This window comes from Oncorhynchus nerka, linkage group LG20, assembly GCF_034236695.1.
Source record: "Oncorhynchus nerka isolate Pitt River linkage group LG20, Oner_Uvic_2.0, whole genome shotgun sequence".
NCBI classification, from domain to species: domain Eukaryota; kingdom Metazoa; phylum Chordata; class Actinopteri; order Salmoniformes; family Salmonidae; genus Oncorhynchus; species Oncorhynchus nerka.
In genome coordinates, this window is record NC_088415.1 from 18,102,347 (window position 1) to 18,124,617 (window position 22,271).

The following is a 22,271-nucleotide window of genomic DNA, read 5'->3' on the forward strand; positions in this document are numbered from 1 at the left end:
TGGCCAAAAGGCCGTGACCAAAAAGGGAAAGCAAAACAACAAATGGCCACTCCTGTCTTAGACTATCGTTTACACATACCAGGCTTCTCTCTACCTAAAGCCTGCCAAGAGAGACAAGGTGCTCAGTCACAGAAGCTTTCTCTGAGGTAGGAAAAACCAACATCCTCACATGTCGCCATCTCTACTCCCAATCCTCCCCCACCTCCTCTCCTGGCACACACCTATATAGAGGAACACAAAGCAATTTGTGGGCCCAGCTGTGTACTAATTGGCATTACACTGAGTACCTATCCCCCGAGGGTGCTGTCGTGTCGTCTTCACTGAACTGCCACACAGCAAAGGGTTGACCTACTCCATGTTATGTCCATGATTTTGGAATGAGATATTCAATGAGCAGGTGTCCCCATACTTTTGGGTGGCTAGTGGCGATATCTTAGTATACACTGAGTGTACAAAACATGCTCTTTCCATGACAGACAGACCAGGTGACGCCAGTGAAAGATATGTCTTATTGATGTCATCTGTTAAACCTACTTCAATCAGTGTAGATGAAGGGGAGGAGACAGGTTAAAGAAGGATTTTTAAGCCTTGAGGCATTTGAGACATGGATTGTGTTTGTGTGCCATTCAGAGTGTGAATGGGCAACACAAAAGGGTTAAGTGCCTTTAAATGGGGTATGGTAGTAAGTGCTAAATGTTATTCGGATGTTGCAGTACTGTTGATATTTTAACTCAATAGCTACAGTTAAAGTCAGAAGTTTACATACACCTTAGCCAAATGGATTTAAACTCAGTATTTCACAATTTGGTCCGAGTAAAAATCCCTGTTTTAGGACAGTTAGGATCACTACTTTTCTTTATTTTAAGAATGTGAAATGTAGTAGAGAGAATAATAGTAATAGTGAAATAACAGTAGAGTAGAGAGAATTAGTAGAGGTAATTTATTTCAGATGTTATTTCTTTCATCACATTCCCAGTGGGTCAGAAGTGTACAAACACTCAATTAGTAATTGGTAGCATTGCCTTTAAATTGTTTAACTTGGGTGAAACATTTTGGGTAGCTTTCCACAAGCTTCCCACAATAAGTTGGGTGAATTTTGGCCCATTCCTCCTGACAGAGCTGGTGTAACTGAGTCAGGTTTGTAGGCGTCCTTGCTTGCACAAGCTTTTTCAGTTCTGCCCACAAATGTTCTATAGTGTTGAGATCAGGGCTTTGTGATGGCCACTCCAATACGTTGACTTTGTTGTCCTTAAGCCATTTTGCCACAACTTTGGAGGTATGCTTGGGGTGATTGTCCATTTGGAAGACCCATTTGCAACCAAGCTTTAACTTCCTGACTGATGTCTTGAGATGTTGCTTCAATATATCCATCTAATTTTCCTGCCTCATGATGCCATCTATCTTGTGAAGTGCACCAGTCCCTCCTGCAGCAAAGAACCCCTACAACATGATGCTGCCACCCCCGTTCTTCACGTTTGGGATGGTGTTCTTCGGCTTGTAAGCCTCCCCCTTTTCCCTCTAAACATAATGATGGTCATTATGGCCAAACAGTTTTATTTTTGTTCCATCAGACCAGACCAGACCACATTTTTGTCCCCATGTGCAGTTGCAAACCACAGTCAGGCTTTTTTATGGCTGTTTTGGAGCAGTGACTTCTTCCTTGCTGAGCGGCCTTTCAGGTTATGTCGATATAGGACTCCTTTTACTGTGGATATAGATACTTTTGTACCTGTTTCCTCCGGCATCTTCACAAGGTCCTTTGCTGTTGTTCTGGGATTGATTTGCACTTTTTTTGCACCACAGTACGTTCATCTCTAGGAGACAGAACGCGTCTCCTTCCTGAGCGGTATGACGGTTGCGTGGTCCAATGGTGTTTATACTTGCGTACTATTGTTTGTACAGATGAACGTGGTACCTTCAGGCGTTTGGAAATTGCTCCCAAGGTTGAACCATACTTGTGGAGGTCTACAATTTCTTTTCTGAGGTCTTGGCTGATTTCTTTTGATTTTCCCATGATGTCAAGCCAAGAAGCACTGAGTTTGAAGGTAGGCCTTGAAATACATCCACAGGTACACCTCCAGTTGACTCAAATTATGTCAATTAGCCTATCAGAAGCTTCTTAAGCCATGACATAATTTTCTGGAATTTTCCAAGCTGTTTAAAGGCACAGTCAACTTAGTGTATGTAAACTTCTGACCCACTGGAATTATGATACAGTGAATTATAAGTGTATGTATGTATTCACCCCCTTTGCTATGAATCCCCTAAATAATATCTGGTGCAACCAATTACATTCAGAAGTCACACAATTTGTTAAATAAAGTCCACCTGTGTGCAATCTAGGTGTCACATGATCTGTCACATGATCTCAGTGTATATATACACCTGTTTTGAAAGTCCCCAGAGTCTGCAACACTACAAAGCAAGAGGCACCATGAAGACCAAGGAGCTCTACCCAGGCAAGGAGGATATTAATCAGAGAGGCAACAATAAGACCAAAGATAACGCTGAAGGAGCTGCAAATCTCCACAGTGGACATTGGAGTATCTGTCCATAGGACCACTTCAAGCCGTACATTCCACAGAGCTGGGCTTTACAGAAGAGTGGACAGAAAAGTCATTGCCTAAAGAAAAAAAATAAGCATACACATTTGGTGTTCACCAAAAGGCATGTGGGAGACTCTCCATGGAAGAAGGTACTCTGGTCAGATCCAACTTGAAGGAGCTGGAGCAGTTTTGCCTTGAAGAATGGGCAAAAAAAAACAGTTGCTAGATGTTCCAAGCTTATAGAGACATACCCCAAGAGACTTGCAGCTGTAATTGCTGCAACAGGTGGCTCTACAAAGTATCAACTTTTTTTTTTTTTTTTTGGGGGGGGGGTGAATTTTTATGCATGCTCAAGTTTAGTTTTGTTGTCTTATTTCTTGTTTGTATGTAAATATATTTTGCTTTTTCAAAGTGGTAGGCATGCTGTGTAAATCAAATGATACAAACCCCCCCAAAAATCCATTTTAATTCCAGGTTGTAAGGCAACAAAATAGGAAAAATATCAAGGGGGTGATTACTTTCGCAAGCCACTGTATCTGAGATATCTACTGCAGACCTCATCTTCCACATACAACACTCGTTCTGCCTGTCACATTCTGTTAAAGGTCCCCAAAGCACACACATTCCTGGGTCGCTCCTCTTTTCAGTTCGCTGCAGCTAGAGACTGGAAAGAGCTGCAAAAAACAGTCCAACTGGACAGTTGTATCTTAATCTCTTCATTCAAAGACTCAATCGTGGACACTCTTACTGACAGTTGGGCTGCTTTGTGTGATGTATTGTTGTCTCTAGCTTCTTGCCCTTTGTACTGTTGTCTGTGCCCAATAATGTTTGTACCATGTTTTGTGCTGCTACCATTTCTGTGTTGCTACCATGTTATGTTGTGTTGCTACCTTGATATGTTGTCTGAGGTCTCTTTTATGTATTGTTGTCTCTCTTGTCGTGATGTGTTTTGTCCTATATATATATATATATATATTTATTTTTAAAAATTGATTCATTTACATTTTTAATCCCAGCCCCCGTCTCCCCAGGAGGCCTTTTGACTTTTGGTAGGACGTCATTGTAAATAAGAATTTGTTCTTAACCTCTTGCTTCTACTCGGGACGCTTGCGTCCCAACTAGAGCTCTGGAAATGCAAATGCGCTACGCTAAATGCTAATAGTATTAGTTAAAACTCAAACGTTCATTAAAATACACATGCAGGGTATCGAATTAAAGCTACACTCGTTGTGAATCCAGGCAACAAGTCAGATTTTTAAAATGCTTTTCGGCGAAAGCATGAGAAGCTATTATCTGATAGCATGTAAAATACACTACAACACAAAAGACCCGCAGGGGATGTAAACAAAATAATTAGCATATTCGGCGCTACACAAACCGCACAATAAAATAGAAAACATTCATTACCTTTCACCATCTTCTTTGTTGGCACTCCTAGATGTCCCATAAACACTATTGGGTCTTTATTTCGATTAAATCGGTCCATATAAAGCCTAGATATCGTTATATGTAGACTATGTGATAAACGAAAAAAAACAGCGTTTCAAAACGTAACGTCATTTTTTAAAATTCAAAAAGTCGAGGATAAACTTTCACAAAACACTTCGAAATACTTTTGTAATGCAACTTTAGGTATTAGTAAACGTTAATAAGCGATAAAATTCATCAGGAGGCGATGTAAAAATCATTAGCTGTCCGTCTGGAAAAATGTCCGGCTAGAAACTCAACCAAAATATCCGGTCCTAGACCTGAAGAAATGCGCTGCCTTGCATGTGTTTGACCAAGAAAAAACTCGTAGGCAAATGACAAGACTCTAGACACCGTGTGGAAGCTGTAGGTACTGCAACCTCAGTCAATTAATTGTGGTTCACCTTTATCAATGGGTTCAAGTAGCGCAGCAATATATTTTTCCATTTTCAGTGATCAGTTTTTCCTGTGCTTTTCGATGTAAATGCCGTTCTGGTAAAGCCACAGCAGTGATTTAACCAGTTTTATAAACGTCTGAGTGTTTTCTATCCACACAGACTAAGCAAATGCATATACTATATTCCTGGCATGAGTAGCAGGGCGCTGAAATGTTGCGCGATTTTTAACAGAATGTTCAAAAAAGTAGAGGGTAGGAGGAAGAGGTTTTAACTGACTTTGTGGCGAAATCTGCACGGAGCCTTCACCGTGCACTGCCACTTTAAGAGAGCATGAGCAGTAAGGAAGGAGGAAATAAAGCGGGCTCATTCAGCTCATTGGGGAGGAGCTCTTGGGTGGCGTGACAGTTTGATTGTGTGTGCTGCAGAAGTTTTGTTTGTTTTCAGCGTTTGTAGTTTATAAAGTATTTAACTCAATCATCGGTGTGATCGCTTTAGATCGTGGTTATTTTTGTTTCGGACCACGCCCGTTATGGATCGCATGGATTAGTAGCAACATTGTTGCGAAGATTTAACATACAAACCAACAAACCATCGGACAGTCAGACAGTACACCGGCAGGCCTGAAGACCACAGCTAAGATTTCTCTTTTTCTCTCTCTTTCTCTTCCCTCTCGTTCCAGTGCTTTACCCTGCAACAGACTCTCTATTTTTCAAATGCACTTCCCATGGCTCCAAGATGGCGTAGCAGTCAGACGTCTTGTCGTGTCCCTTTTATATATCGTCTTTTTTACATAATTTTCTTCGCATATCTTTTAAAACATTTTGCTAAACCTCAACTCCTAAATAATCTCCTGCAACCCGCCTCACCCAATGTAGCGCAGATCTGCTTTTTTTTCTAAAGTATTTATATTTACTTCGGATCCGGAACCACTCAACTGAAGCTAGCCAGCTAACTACCAGCTATCAGTCAGCAAACCATTGCTAGCGTTCTTCAGCTAACCTTTAGCTCGGAAAGCTCTCGCCAGTTCGAACAACGCGACTCTAACCAGAGCATAACGGACCTATTATTTTTTTATCCCCGGATTCCCACCGGATTCCCACCACAAACGGAACATTTTCAGCTGGATCTTCACAACTAGCGAACTAGTTAACCGCAACCCCGGATGATTACTCCTGGCTAGCGTTTCCACCCACTTAGCTTGAAGCTAGCCCGGCCAGAGCTCCTGTGCTACCACCGAAGCATACTCCTGGGTTACAATATCCGGACCCACGACCGGTCTATCGATGTCACCGCATGAAGAGGCATAAACAGACTCACCTCATCGCGACGTCCCCCAAAGGCTAACTTTCTAGCCCTTGCTCTCTCCTTGCTTGCTAATTCGGCCTACTAACTGTTAGCTTGTTAGCACAGGCCTGCTAACCGTCTGAATCGCTGCGTCCCAACCACTCACTGGACCCATATTTACTTTCAATCTCTTTTCGATTTTTAATTCGTTTATACCTTCCGGTAACCTGCCTCACCCAATGTGATACGGACTCGCTATTATTTTAAATTTTTAGAACACACTCAAGAACCTCCAGAAGCTAACCAGCTAACTAGCTACAAGCTATTTAGTCCTTGTTAGCCACTGCTAGCGGCTTTTACCTTTTACCTTCTGCACAGTCAGACAGTTTTTTTTACCTGGATAATACTCGCCAGTCTAGCTTCCCTGCCCCATCCTTCCCTGCCCCCTGGACACTGATCACTTGGCTACATAGCTGATGGATGCTGGACTGTCCATTAATCACGGTACTCCATTCTGCTTGTTTATGTTTTATCTGTCGGCCCCAGCCGCACTCAGGCTCTGTGTTTAGTTAATCCGACCCTCCCTGCCTAGTCAACGCCATTTTACCTGCTGTTGTTGTGCTAGCTGATTAGCTGTTGTTGTCTCACCTACTGTTTTAGCTAGCTCTCCCAATTCAACACCTGTGATTACTGTATGCCTCGCTGTATGTCTCTCTCAAATGTCAATATGCCTTGTATACTGTTGTTCAGGTTAGTTATCTTTGTTTTAGTTTACAATGGAGCCCCTAGTTCCACTCTTCATACCCTTGATACCTCCTTTGTCCCACCTCCCACACATGCGGTGACCTCACCCATTACAACCAGCATGTCCAGTGATACAACCTCTCTCATTATCACCCAGTGCCTGGGCTTACCTCTGCTGTACCCGCACCTCACCATACCCCTGTCTGCGCATTATGCCCTGAATATAATCTACCATGCCAAGAAATCTGCTCCTTTTATTCTCTGTCCCCAATGCTCTAGGCAACCAGTTTTGATTTTGATAGCCTTTAGCCGCACCCTCATTCTACTCCTCCTCTGTTCCGCGGGTTATGTGGAGGTAAACCCAGGTCCTGCATGTCCCCAGGCACCCTCATTTGTTGACTTCTGTGATCGCAAAAGCCTTGGTTTCATGCATGTCAACATCAGAAGCCTCCTCCCTAAGTTTGTTTTACTCACTGCTTTAGCACACTCTGCTAACCCTGATGTTCTTGCCGTGTCTGAATCCTGGCTCAGGAAGGCCACCAAAAATTCTGAGATTTTCATACCCAACTATAACATTTTCCGTCAAGATAGAACTGCCAAAGGGGGAGGAGTTGCAGTCTACTGCAGAGATAGCCTGCAAAGTAATGTCATACTTTCCAGGTCCATACCCAAACAGTTCGAACTACTAATTTGAAAAATGACTCTCTCCAGAAATAAGTCTCTCACTGTTGCCGCCTGCTACCGACCCCCCTCAGCTCCCAGCTGTGCCCTGGACACCATTTGTGAATTGATCGCCCCCCATCTAGCTTCAGAGTTTGTTCTGTTAGGTGACCTAAACTGGGATATGCTTAACAACCCGGCAGTCCTACAATCTAAGCTAGATGCCCTCAATCTCACACAAATCATCAAGGAACCCACCAGGTACAACCCTAAATCTGTAAACAAGGGCACCCTCATTGACGTCATCCTGACCAACTGGCCCTCCAAATTCACCTCCGCTGTCTTCAACCAGGATCTCAGCGATCACTGCCTCATTGCCTGTATCCGCTACGGAGCCGCAGTCAAACGACCACCCCTCATCACTGTCAAACGCTCCCTAAAACACTTCTGTGAGCAGGCCTTTCTAATCGACCTGGCCCGGGTATCCTGGAAGGACATTGACCTCATCCCGTCAGTTGAGGATGCCTGGTCATTCTTTAAAAGTAACTTCCTCACCATTTTAGATGAGCATGCTCCGTTCAAAAAATGCAGAACTAAGAACAGATATAGCCCTTGGTTCACTCCAGACCTGACTGCCCTCGACCAGCACAAAAACATCCTGTGGCGGACTGCAATAGCATCGAATAGTCCCCGCGATATGCAACTGTTCAGGGAAGTCAGGAACCAATACACGCAGTCAGTCAGGAAAGCTAAGGCCAGCTTCTTCAGGCAGAAATTTGCATCCTGTAGCTCCAACTCCAAAAAGTTCTGGGACACTGTAAAGTCCATGGAGAACAAGAGAACCTCCTCCCAGCTGCCCACTGCACTGAGGCTAAATCCATGATTATCGAAAACTTCAACAAGCATTTCTCAACGGCTGGCCATGCCTTCCGCCTGGCTACTCCAACCTCGGCCAACAGCTCCGCCCCCCCCGCAGCTTCTCGCCCAAGCCTCTCCAGGTTCTCCTTTACCCAAATCCAGATAGCAGATGTTCTGAAAGAGCTGCAAAACCTGGACCCGTACAAATCAGCTGGGCTTGACAATCTGGACCCTCTATTTCTGAAACTATCCGCCGCCATTGTCGCAACCCCTATTACCAGCCTGTTCAACCTCTCTTTCATATCGTCTGAGATCCCCAAGGATTGGAAAGCTGCCGCAGTCATCCCCCTCTTCAAAGGGGGAGACACCCTGGACCCAAACTGTTACAGACCTATATCCATCCTCCTGATGTTGCTCTTGCTGCGGGCGATTCCCTGATCCACCTCTACGCAGACGACACCATTCTATATACTTCCGGCCCGTCCTTGGACACTGTGCTATCTAATCTCCAAACGAGCTTCAATGCCATACAACACTCCTTCCGTGGCCTCCAACTGCTCTTAAACGCTAGTAAAACCAAATGCATGCTTTTCAACCGTTCGCTGCCTGCACCCGCACGCCTGACCAGCATCACCACCCTGGATGGTTCCGACCTTGAATATGTGGACATCTATAGGTACCTAGGTGTCTGGCTAGAATGTAAACTCTCCTTCCAGACTCATATCAAACATCTCCAATCGAAAATCAAATCTAGAGTCGGCTTTCTATTCCGCAACAAAGCCACCTTCACTCACGCCGCCAAACTTACCCTAGTAAAACTGACTATCCTACCGATCCTCGATTTCGGCGATGTCATCTACAAAATTGCTTCCAACACTCTACTCAGCAAACTGGATGCAGTTTATCACAGTGCCATCCGTTTAGTCACTAAAGCACCTTATACCACCCACCACTGCGACCTGTATGCTCTAGTCGGCTGGCCCTCGCTACATATTCGTCGCCAGACCCACTGGCTCCAGGTCATCTACAAGTCCATGCTAGGTAAAGTTCCGCCTTATCTCAGTTCACTGGTCACGATGGCAACACCCATCCGTAGCACGCGCTCCAGCAGGTGTATCTCACTGATCATCCCTAAAGCCAACACCTCATTTGGCCGCCTTTCGTTCCAGTTCTCTGCTGCCGGTGACTGGAACGAATTGCAAAAATCGCTGAAGTTGGAGACTTTTATCTCCCTCACCAACTTCAAACATCTGCTATCTGAGCAGCTAACCGATCGCTGCAGCTGAACATAGTCTATCGGTAAATAGCCCACCCATTTTTACCTACCTCATCCCCATACTGTTTTTATTTATTTACTGTTCTGCTCTTTTGCTCACCAATATCTCTACCTGTACGTGACCATCTGATAATTTATCACTCCAGTGTTAATCTGCAAAATTGTAATTATTCGCCTACCTCCACATGCCTTTTGCACACAATGTATATAGACTCCCTTTTTTTCTACTGTGTTATTGACTTGTTAATTGTTTACTCCATGTGTAACTATGTGTTGTCTGTTCACACTGCTATGCTTTATCTTGGCCAGGTCGCAGTTGCAAATGAGAACTTGTTCTCAACTAGCCTACCTGGTCAAATAAAGGTGAAATAAATTAAAAAATTTTGAGCTGGACTACTATTGCCCTGCCAGAACTATTTTGATGGACATTTTAGTTAAAAGGGAGGTTGCTTGCAAGTTGTGTATTGTTATGTGAACTGTATTGAGGTGAGGTGTACTAATGACATGTGGCCGAGAAGACTGTGGACATTTTTAAGGCCTTTGTTGTGTCGATGAACACCCCCCACATTCATACCCTCTGCACTCATCCACTAGAAAATAATACAGATTATTGCAAATCCTCTGTTGATGACTGGTTTAGTTCTTGTATGAAGTTGCTGTTGAATTGCTCTGCCATTATTACTATTAGTATTATTGTATGAGGTATTCTTGTTGGGGTTACCCCTGTGCTGTGATGTGGGTTTTATATGGTGTGTATTCTCTTTTCTCTCCACTGGCTATCTGGTAAACAGGCTACCTCTAGGCAGTCTCTTCTGCTGATGTGTGTGGGTCTGGTAGTGGTACTCTCTCTATTCTACTCTTTTCCTTTCGGCATGGTTAATACCTGCCTGGCGCCCGAACAAAATCTTTCTTTACCCCTCTAATAAATACCGCTACAACTTGCCTAGTTAAATAAAATAATCAGAGGGACTGGGAGAAGAGGGAATATTCCTCTTGTAGGCCTATGCTGCTCTGTCATACAGGCTTTCTTTATCAGTTCCCACAATTAACACTTTTCTGACAATATCTTCTTTAAACTCCTTATTTAGTATTGTCACTCACACACACACACACACACACACACACACACACACACACACACACACACACACACACACACACATATGTTTTGTGGTGATTGCCTCATGATTTGCTAGTGTGAAAGGAGGCTGAACCAACAAGAACATCAGATTCTCTGGGACAATTCCACCAAACAGTTTCTCTTGGTGTGTGCATGCATGCGTAACGTAAAACTTCAATTAATTGCCTGAACGTTTATTTGCTTAAATCCCTGAGCACAGGCACTTATTAAAGACTGGCTTCTATTTGAGCTAGTTGTCTATTTTCTCAACGCACACAGCTTTTGCTCATTTGCATAGTTAATTATTTAATTCCAGCATTCACTTCCAGCACTAATGTGTTATCAATTACAAACTGTATTACGTTTCTTTTGTCTTATTATGCCACTAAAAAAAATAACTTTTCCTTGAAAATAATTATTCCCCTCTCCTCTGTGCATTTTCTGCAATTATTACTTTCACCACTAGCGAGCGATCAGATGATTTCTGGGGGTCTCTACTCCGAAGTTGGGGACTCTTTTTTTTTTGCTTCCCTGTTAGCAGCCAATGGCTAGCGTTTTCTTACTGGCGATAAAATGGATGATTGTCATTTTTTTGAGTCTACTTACCAGGTATGTCCAAATACAGTTTTTTCATTCACATTTACCACGAAAACCATGTTTTGTTTATCATTTGTATAAGTACTATTTTTTGGGATTCACAGACTTCACCCTCCCTACACCTCTGATGAATATAACAGGAAACGGTTCTTCAAAAGGTTTTCCGAGGAGCCATTAAAAGGGGTTATTTTCTTTTAAAGGGTTCTTCAAAGAACTTATAGGGGTTCCCCTAAAGAAACTCTAAAGGATACTCCAGGGGCCTTTTCTTTTTTAGAATGTATGCATGTATATCTGTGTGCTTCTCTATGTGTTTGTATGTAACCGCTAATGTCACAAGGACACAGTGAATGCACTGACAGTACTCCTCTTTAACATGACAACGCTGACATAGAAGCAGCATTCGTCATGTTGACCCTGTACAGAGAAGCACTTCCTTGTGATGTCATTGTCATTTAATAGCATTGACATTTAGTGTTTTCCATTTATACTGGCCCAGTTCTGCCTTGGACATAAACCACATGACAAAATACTAGTTTACTATAGAATTAAACTGTTGTAAACTGTAGGATACTGTAGAATACTGTTTTACACACTGTAGTATCCCTCAATCATGTGTTGTGCTCACTTTAGAATGTTGCAGTATACTGTAGAATACTATAGTAAATACAATATTATCCAGGAAAAAATACTACAGTAATGTCCACAAAAACCCTACAGTCCACAAAAGCACTACACCTTTTTAACTATAGTAAATACTACAGTATTTTATTTGCATATACCCTGCTCATTCACCTACGCCATATCACAATTGCGCCACCCATAAGTAAGAAACCTACATGCCAATTATAGACCATATATTGTGTTCCTTACAGGTAATAGAAAAGAGCAGAAGTGTTGAACTATCTGTTCAGACCCCAGTACTAGTACCTACACACAGGTTATGGAAAATGGGCTCTTTTAGTTGGTTTCCTGAAAGTGAAAGTCTCCACTTCTATCTCAAAGACCGAAACAATATAGTAAATACTACAGAAATGTCTGCAAAAACACTACAGTAAATACTACAGTAGGCCTATACTACAATCCTTAAAAACACTACAGTAAATACTACAGTAGGCCTATACTACAATCCTTAAAAACACTACAGTAAATACTACAGTGGGCCTATACTACAATCCTTAAAAACACTACATTAATTACTATTGTATATACTACAGTTATATTTTACTACAGTAGTTATACTATAGTTAACAGTAAATATTACAGTGTACTACAGTAAATACTACAGTATTCATTGTAGTTTTTTTGCAGACTTAATCTGCAAAAACAGTACAGTGAATATTATAGTATTTATACTAGAGTATACTATGTTTATTTATGTGGGAACCTGCAGTAGGTTACTACAGGTTGATATTGATCCTTTTAAAATGAGAAGGGCTGTCATTGCCCTAATGAAAACAAGATGCTGTACCTCCTCATCTAATATTTTAGAGGACATCTTGAATATCTCTGTTTACCTGCTGTTGTTGTTGTTTTTGCTGTTGTAAGTCTCAAGAGTCATGTCCTTCACGAAAGCTCTACTCAATCTTTTAAAAGAGGGGATTATTTTCTTTCTATTGTGAATCTTTTACAATCAAACCATGTATAAGCAATAACGTTGTGCTCTAGAAATGGATGTTTAAGAACAAATTCTTAATTACAATGAAGGCCTACCCCGGCAACACTGGGCCAATTGTGTACCACCCTATGGGACTCCCAATCACAGCTAGATGCGATTCAACCTGGATTTGAACCAGGGGGTGGGGTGTCCGTAATGAAACTGTCCGGCCTGGTTTCTGACTGCGACCCGGCCCTGCCAGAGTGTCATTGTAAAGTACGAGTTAATTACTTACAGTGCTATTTACACTTTTTTTTGTGAAATACTAAGGTTTTTGGACACTCTAGAAAACACCAGGTTGGGTCCTTCCAGCTTTCAGAATATGAAGTTTGAGGATCTGTGAGTTCTGGGTGCTATCAGTTCTGGGTAAGATTAGTTTGTTGTATGAAAGGGTTTCAGTAAGTGAACAAGCAGCTATGACTCCGCTACCTTGGACACAACTTGTAGTCTGTATTCAGTTTATTCAGGAAAAGAGAGGAGAGAAAATAGTGAGAGCTACTTTAATTATGTGAAACATAAACGGTATCAAAATTGGTGTTGGATCATTACCTTTTCTGTAGCTGTTACAACTAAATAGCTGTCAATTTATTCCCTCCATTGACTATTCCCTCCAATATATAAGTATGAGTTGACTTCTGATCTTTTCGACACGATCACTTTAAAAAAAACTTACACATAAAGGCTGCTGCCCTATATACAGTACATAGACTTGAAATCACTGGCCACTTTAATAATTGGAACACTAGTCACTTTAATAATGTTTACATATTTTGCATTACTCATCCTATATGTATACACTGTTTTCTATCCTATTCTACTATCTTAGTCTATGCCGCTCTGATATTGCTCGTCCAAATATTGATATATTCTTAATTCCATTCCTTTACGTTAGATTGTGTGTATTGTTAGATATTACTTGTCAGATATTACTCCACTGTTGGAGCTAGAAACACATGCATCTCGCTACAACCGCAGTAACATCTGCTAAACATGTGTATGTGACAAATAAAATTAGATTTTATATCACATAAGGAAACATTTCTGCTTGCTGGTGAAGTGGCAGTTCAGTTTTTAATGACCAACATTTACAGATAAAAAAGGAATATATTGACAGGCAGTGAGCTGCAGGTACTGAAACAGAAGTTACTACAGATTGATATCTGTCCTTTTAAAATGTGAAGGGCTGTCATGGCTCTACCCACTGGGCACACTAGTTGAATCAATGTTGTTTCCACGCCATTTCAATGACATTACGTAGAACCAATGTGGAATAGACATTTAATTGACATCTGTGCCCAGAGGGTAATGAAAACAAGACACTGTTTTAATAATTTAGAGGACAACTTGAACATCTGTTTACATGTTGTTGTTGTTGTTGTAAATCTTAAGAGTCATGTCCTTCACGGAGCGTCTATTCAATCTTTTAAAAGAGGGGTTTCTCTTCTTTCTATTGTGGCTATTTTGCAATCAACCATGTACAAGCAATAACTTACACATCTATCTAAATCATCCAGGGTAAAGATCTGGTCACCAGGGTCCATACTTACGAACTCTTGCTTAGGACACAAGTCTAGACCTTTTGGAACAACTATGTTGTTAGCCTTGTCAAGAGGGGGACACACGCACATGCATGCACATACATACATATATACACACTAGTGCTGAGTCATTAGTGCTTTTTGAGGTTGTTTCGGTTCGATTAAATGAACGATGCATTATATGGGTTGAATGCTTTAACACAGAATAAAACAATGATGGTAGTGACTGCCCATGACTGCTTATCACTTATTAACTATCAGTTATTCAGATGACTTTACTTTAATAAAATATTTCAAATATTTAACAAAAAATGTATTTGATGACTTTATTATTTCATTCCAAGTCATCATGTCATCTCTATAGAGCTGCTGCCTATGCTGTCTGACAAAATCACTATTTGAGTAGTTCTTCAAAATAAATAGGACATAAATAGGACATACTTTTATGACTGCTGAATACCAACTATCGACCACTTAGATAATGTATTTTCAGGTGGAGACTGGTAGGGGCTCCCAAGTGGCACAGCAGTCTAAGAAACTGCATCTCAGTGCTAGAGGTGTCACTACAGACACTGGTTCAATTCCAGGCTGTATCACAACTGGCTGTGATTGGGAGTCCCATAGCACACGCTTGGTCCGGGTTAGGGTTTGGCCGGGGTAGGCCGTGATTGTAAATAAGAATTGGTTCTTGGTTAAATAAATAAAATAAAAGACCTAATGAAAAAACTACTCTCCATGTATTCTCTCTTGAGGCATATGTTGTCTTTCTGACAAGGCATTTAAAAAGGCAGACATGACAAGTTTAGCTGCACAATGGATTTTGGTCATTGTAGTTCATTGTCATGTTTTCTGGGCTAAACTATGTAGAACATTGGGCTGTTGGAAACTACAACTCCCTACTACATCGTACAATTCAGACATATGACCTGATTTACCTGTAAAGAAACTGCAGCACAAAGTGCCATTGAGCTCACAGAAAAAGCCCGAACCAAATGGATTTCAAATCATTGAACCGACATCTGTCAATTAGTTGTTTAAAAATGGAAAAATAACCAACATTTTGGTTAATCGCTCAGCACTAACACACACACACACACACACACCAGTAGATTAGACTGAATTCCGGAGGCTAATAATACTGGGGCACTGGAGCATAGCATAGTTCTGGCATTAGGCTAGTAAAAGTCAGGGCCAGTGTGTTATCTTACCAAGCTGCACTGAGGTTAAGGAGCTGCGCCCACATGCCAGTGTCTAATTCAAGTACTTGTTCTGTGACCATATGCCAAACTGCCAGTCTTCAAGCTGGCACTGGGCAGTGGCACATAGTAGAAGGGCAATCTATTACACTGCAGAAACAAGTGAAGCCTGCCAATTTCATTGACCTTACTTTATCATGGCATCGAAGATAAATCAAATGAACTACTGTTTTTTTGCTGAGGACACAAACACGTAAGAGAGCGAGAGAGTAATGCGAAACATTTTATGAAAGAGAGAACTAGAGTGAGGTTAAAGGTCAAGCTGCATTCTCTCATCTTAGTTTTGCTACACTTTTTTCCCCCACAGTGCTGCAGGGCCTTTGTGTGAGTGCCGAGGAGATGATCGATTGAGATGTATATCATAATTGTGTAGGATGTGGCAGGGACTGTGTTTATAAACAACCTGCAGGTAACTAATGCAGAATACTCAGCAGTTGCCAAAGCAGCCAGGTCACACTAGATCGACTTCAGTATTCAACGTTTGACGATTTCTAATATTAAAGACGTCTCAAGGTATTGCTCGCCTGAGGTAGAGTTCCTCATGATAAACTGTAGACTACTATAAGAATATTTTGAAGATAAACACATCATGCAGAGACAGAGGACGAGAAGTCAATAGAGTAATAACGATCAATGGAATTTTTTTTTTTCTGTAATAGGGAATTATCAATGGAAATAGTTGGTTTTCAGTTCAACATCTGTTAGGAATGTCAACCCTAAACTTGGTATGGCACGTTCTCATTGGTCCAACCTGAAATAGGATACAGTTTTGTTGCAAGGAATTCTAATTGGTAAACCACAGGCTAGGGCTGGGTTATAAACTACATCCTGTCCCTTTGTTCACTGGAGAGAACCATAGGAGAGAATCACTGGAGAGCATCACTGAGGACAAGGGAGAATGACCATCTACTTCCAAGCATGATTAGTCTATTAGAATAAACATATTTTCCTCCCCCTGATTTACTTTGGGATCTGTGTTATTAAAGAATAACATCAACTGCTAACATTTGGTGCCGTGACCCGGATGAATTGGTCTCAACAAGATAAACTTTTGTTACATTCAGGGATGTATAAGGTTAGAGTCCTTTGTTTGGTTTGTTCTCTATTATATGGGTTCAAGTCCTCTATTAAAAGGTTAGAGTCCTTTCTTTTTGTGAAACCATCTTTCTGTATAGAAGTGAGTTGCTAGTTGAGTACCAATTTTTACATGTGTGGGAAATGTAAGCATTGTGAGCCGCATTCAACAAGCTTTGAAGTGAACATAAGTTTTATAGGTAACCAGGCCATACAGAAACAATTTGTGTTCAGGAAGAGGTTTGAGTCCTCAAAAGGGGTTATATAAATATATTATGGGGTTAAATAAATATATAAACATAGAGATATATATTATACAACTTTTGAAGTGAATATAATGCCATTGTTATGTGAGAAAACCCCTCTGGAAGAGGTCGGAACAGCTCCTCCGGATGTGAATATAATGCCATTGTTATGTGAGAAAACCCCTCTGGAAGAGGTCGGAACAGCTCCTCCGGATGTGAATATAATGCCATTGTTATGTGAGAAAACCCCTCTGGAAGAGGTCGGAACAGCTCCTCCGGATGTGAATATAATGCCATTGTTATGTGAGAAAACCCTCTGGAAGAGGTCGGAACAGCTCCTCCGGATGTGAATATAATGCCATTGTTATGTGAGAAAACCCCTCTGGAAGAGGTCGGAACAGCTCCTCCGGATGTGAATATAATGCCATTGTTATGTGAGAAAACCCTCTGGAAGAGGTCGGAACAGCTCCTCCGGATGTGAATATAATGCCATTGTTATGTGAGAAAACCCCTCTGGAAGAGGTCGGAACAGCTCCTCCGGATGTGAATATAATGCCATTGTTATGTGAGAAAACCCCTCTGGAAGAGGTCGGAACAGCTCCTCCGGATGTGAATATAATGCCATTGTTATGTGAGAAAACCCCTCTGGAAGAGGTCGGAACAGCTCCTCCGGATGTGAATATAATGCCATTGTTATGTGAGAAAACCCCTCTGGAAGAGGTCGGAACAGCTCCTCCGGATGTGAATATAATGCCATTGTTATGTGAGAAAACCCCTCTGGAAGAGGTCGGAACAGCTCCTCCGGATGTGAATATGAAAATAAATTTACTGTCTAGTAAAATGAAGAACCATTTCAAAGTACAGAAGTGTAGGCAAGAGATAATAAAGAAATATTCCATCATTGTTGACAAAGATGGAATATGGAATCTGTCTGATATACCAAACGCTTGTGGAAAAATACGGAGAATGTCTAATTCCTTGACAAAGACATGATGGTCTTTAACTGTATTAGCCGAAGTAAGAAAACGGGATGTGAAATTATTTCTGGAGAATCATGATAGGATATTGCAGAGAGATAAAGAAGGTTTGAAAGCTCTTGGTGGACAGATCAAAACCTTAAAAGAAGAAATTCAACAATTGCAGGCAAGGGTTGTAAAAACAGACTTGGCTCCAACATGTGGAGGACCCTTTGTTCCTTCAATCCACCCTCAAGCTGAGTTGCTCAAGGAGGATCGAGTTTCAAGCATCTTTTTAGTTTTCTTTTTTAGTTCACCTTTATTTCACCAGGTAGGCCAGTTGAGAACAAGTTCTCATTTACAACTGCAACCTGGCCAAGATCTGGTCAGCAGCACTGCCTGGCTTTGAGAACAGAGACTGACAGCAGTGACCAACAATGTCTTAGGCCAACTAGAACACAGGCTGTAAAAGGTAGTAAAAACAAACCTCTAGTTACAGTAATCACAAATAAATCAGCATCTCCAAAACAGTTGGATGAATGGTCAACAACTTCTAAGCATCCACGAGATGTGGGTATCAGAGTTGTGCAGGTTCCGAGTGAAGCCAACAACATTATTCGTTCAGTAGAAGAGAAACCTGGTGTATGTCATTATTGCGGGATTTCTTGTCACTGGCAAAGAGAATGTCGGAAAAGAAAGCGTAATTTTATGAGAAGTGGCCAAGAGAAGCAGGGTCCGTCTAAGGGAAAATAGACTCTAGACAACATCCCCAACGACACAATGTTGATGCAGAAATGTAAGAAGCTCTCTCAGCAGCAGAGTTTGCTGGACGCTGTGGAAGGAACTAATAGACCCCCCTCTTACGACCCATCTCAGCTGGTGTGAAATTGAAATTGGATGAAATATATGTGAACATGGTGAGAAACAACTTTGCAGATGTTTTAGTAGATACGGGTGCTGAAGTCACTGTATTGCCCATATGCTATGCATAACATACAGTTGAAGTCAGAAGTTTACATAAACTTAGGTTGAAGTCCTTAGAACTCATATTTCAACCACTCCACAAATTTCTTGTCAACAAACTGTAGTTTTGGCAAATCAGTTAGGACATACACTTTGTGCATGACACAAGTAATTTTTCCAAAAATTGTTTACAGACAAATTATTTTACTTATAATTCACTGTATCACAATTCCAGTGGTCCAGAAGTTTACATACACTAAGTTGACTGTGCCTTTATACAGCTTGGAAAAGTCCAGAAAATGTCATGGCCTTAGAAGCGTCTGATAGGCTGATTGACATAATTTGAGTCAATTGGAGGTTTACCTGTGAATGTATTTCAAGGCCTACCTTCACCTCAGTGCCTTTTTGCTTGACATCATGGGAAAATCAAAAGAAATCAGCCAAGACCTCAGAAATAAATTGTAGATCTCCACAAGTCTGGTTTATCCTTGGGAGAAAATTCCAAATGCCTGAAGGTTTTATTTTTTATTTTAGGGCGATCCGGATGAAGGCGATGGAAATCCCTCAACATTGACGGATCCAAAATGTCCCCCACCGGTACCCAGCACATCTCCTCCGGGCCGTACCCCTCCCAGTCCACGAGGTACTACAGGCCCCTCACCCGGCGTCTCGAGTCCAGAATGGCCCGTATCGTGTACGCTGGGGACCCCTCGATGTCCAGAGGGGGAGTAGGGACCTCCGGCACCTCACTGTCCTGCAGGGGACCAGCTACCACCGGCCTGAGGAGAGAAACATGAAACGAGGGGTTAATACGATAATAGGAAGGGAGTTGTAATCGATAACACACCTCGTTTATTCTCCTCAGGACTTTGAAGGGCCCTACACACTGCGGCCCCAGTTTCCGTCAGGGCAAGCGGAGGGGTAGGTTTCGGGTTGAGAGCCAGACCCTGTCCCCAGGTACAAACACGGGGGCCTCACTGCGGTGGCGGTCAGCACTCCTCTTCTGCCGTCCACTGGCTTGTTGGAGGGATTCCTGGACGGCCCTCCAGGTCTCCTTGGAGCGCTGCACCCACTCCTCCACCGCAGGAGCCTCGGTCTGACTCGGATGCCACGGTGCCAGGACAGGCTGGTACCCCAACACGCACTGAAATGGTGACATGTTGGTAGAGGAGTGACTTAGTGAGTTCTGGGCCATTTCAGCCCAGGGGATGTATCTCGCCCACTCCCCTGGCCGGTCCTGGAAATGCGACCGCAGAAACCTACCCACCTTCTGGTTCACTCTCTCCATCTGCCAATTACTCTCGGGGTGATAGCTGGAGGTCAGGCTGACCGAGACCCCCAGACGCTCCATGAATGCCCCCCATACCCGGGATGTGAACTGGGGACCCCGATCAGAGACTATGTCGGAAGACGTGCCGGAAGACGTGGGTGAATAATGCCTCTGCAGTCTGTAGGGCTGTAGGGAGACCGGGCAACGGGAGGAGATGGCAGGACTTAGAGAACCGATCCACAATCACCAAAACCGTAGTGTTCTCCTGAGACGGGGGGAGATCGGTCAGGAATTCTACGGATAGGTGAGACCATGGCCGTTGTGGAACGGGGAGAGGTTGTAACTTCCCTCTAGGAAGGTGCCTAGGAGCCTTACTCTGGGCGCACACCGAACAGGAAGAGACATAAACCCTAACATCCCTAGCCAAGGTGGGCCACCAATACTTCTCCCGGAGGCTCTCCACTGTCCTCGCCACCCCAGAGTGACCTGAGGAGGGTAGGGTGTGAGCCCACCGAATCAGTTGGTCCCGGACACCAAGCGGCACGTACTTACGCCCAGCCGGACACTGAGGAGGCGCAGGCTCCGCCTGTAACGCCCGCCCGCTCGATGTCCGAGTCCATCTCCCATACCACTGGTGCCATCAGCCTCGAGGCGGGAAGGGTGGAAGTAGGCTCGGTGGACTGATCCTCCATGTCGTAAAGGCGGGACAGTGCGTCAGCCTTTACGTTCTGGAAGCCTGGTCTATGTGACAGAGTAAACCGGAATCAGGTGAAGAACATGGCCCACCTTGCCCGACGTGGGTTCAGTCTCCTAGCTGCCCGAATATACTCCAGATTCTGGTGGTCGGTCCAGATGAGAAAGGGGTGCTTAGCCCCCCCAAGCCAGTGTCTCCACACCCTCAGAGCCCTGACCACCGCTAACAACTCCCGGTCCCCCACATCATAGTTACGCTCAGCTGGACTGAGCTTCCTCGAAAAGAGGGGTGCAGGGGCGGAGTTTTGGTGGCGTACCTGAGCGCTGTGATAGCACGGCACCCACCCCAGCCTCGGACGCGTCCACCTCCACTATGAATGCTAGAGAGGGGTCCGGGTGCGCCAACACGGGTGCATCCGTGAACAGCACCTTCAACCTATTGAAGGCTCTGTCAGCCTCTGCTGACCACTGCAAACGCACTGGGCCCCCCTTCAGCAGTGAGGTAATGGGAGCCGCTACCTGGCCAAAACCCCGGATACACCTCCAGTAGTAATTGACAAACCCCTAAAAACCACTGCATCTCCTTCACCGTGGTAGGAGTTGGCCAATTACGCACGGCCTTAATGCGGTCACACTCCATCACCACCCCCGAGGTGGAAATGCGATAACCCAGGAAGGAGACGGCTCGTTTGGAGAACACACACTTCTCAGCCTTGACGTATAGGTCATGCTCCAGAAGGCTACCAAGCACCTTGCATACCAGAGACACATGCGTGGCGTGGGTGGCGGAATAGATCAGAATGTCATTGATATAAACAACCACGTCCTGCCTGTGCAGGTCCCTGATAATCTCATCTACAAAGGATTGAAAGACGACTGGAGCATTCTTTAACCCATATGGCATGACGAGGTACTCCTAGTGGCCCGATGTGGTACTAAACACGGTTTTCCACTCGTCTCCATCCCGAATACGCAACAGACTATATACGCTCCTGAGATCCAGTTTTGTGAAGAACTGTGCTCCGTGAAATGATTCCACCACTGTAGCGATGAGAGGTAGTGGGTAACTAAACCCCACTGTGATGGCATGCTTTTTCTTCACAAAAAAGAAACTCAAGGAGATGGGTGAGAAGGAGGCCCGAATGTACCCCTGTCCCAGAGACTCTGTGACATATGTCTCCATAGCCACCGTCTCCTCCTGGGACAATGGGTACACGTGACTCTTGGGAAGAGCAGCGTTTACCTGGAGATCTATCGCACAATCCCCTCCCGGTCGATGAGGTGGTAATTTAGTCGCTTTCCTTTTACTGAAAGCGATTGCAAAATCGGCATATTCAGGGGGGATTGCACACCGTGGAACCCTGGTCTGGACTCTCCACCAACGTGGTACCGATGGAAACTCCCAGACACCTTCCAGAACACTCCTCTGACCACCCCTGGAGAACCCCCTGTCTCCACGAAATCTTAGGATTGTGCCGAGCCAGCCAGGGAAGCCCCAGCACCACTGGAAACGCAGGTGAATAGATAATAAAGAGACTTATACACTCCCTATGATTCCCCTGCGTCACCATGTCCAGTGGAACCGTGGCCTCCCTGACCAACCCTGACCCTAATGGCCGGCTATCTAGGGAGTGCACAGGAAAGGGAGAATCTATCGGCACAAGCGGAACAC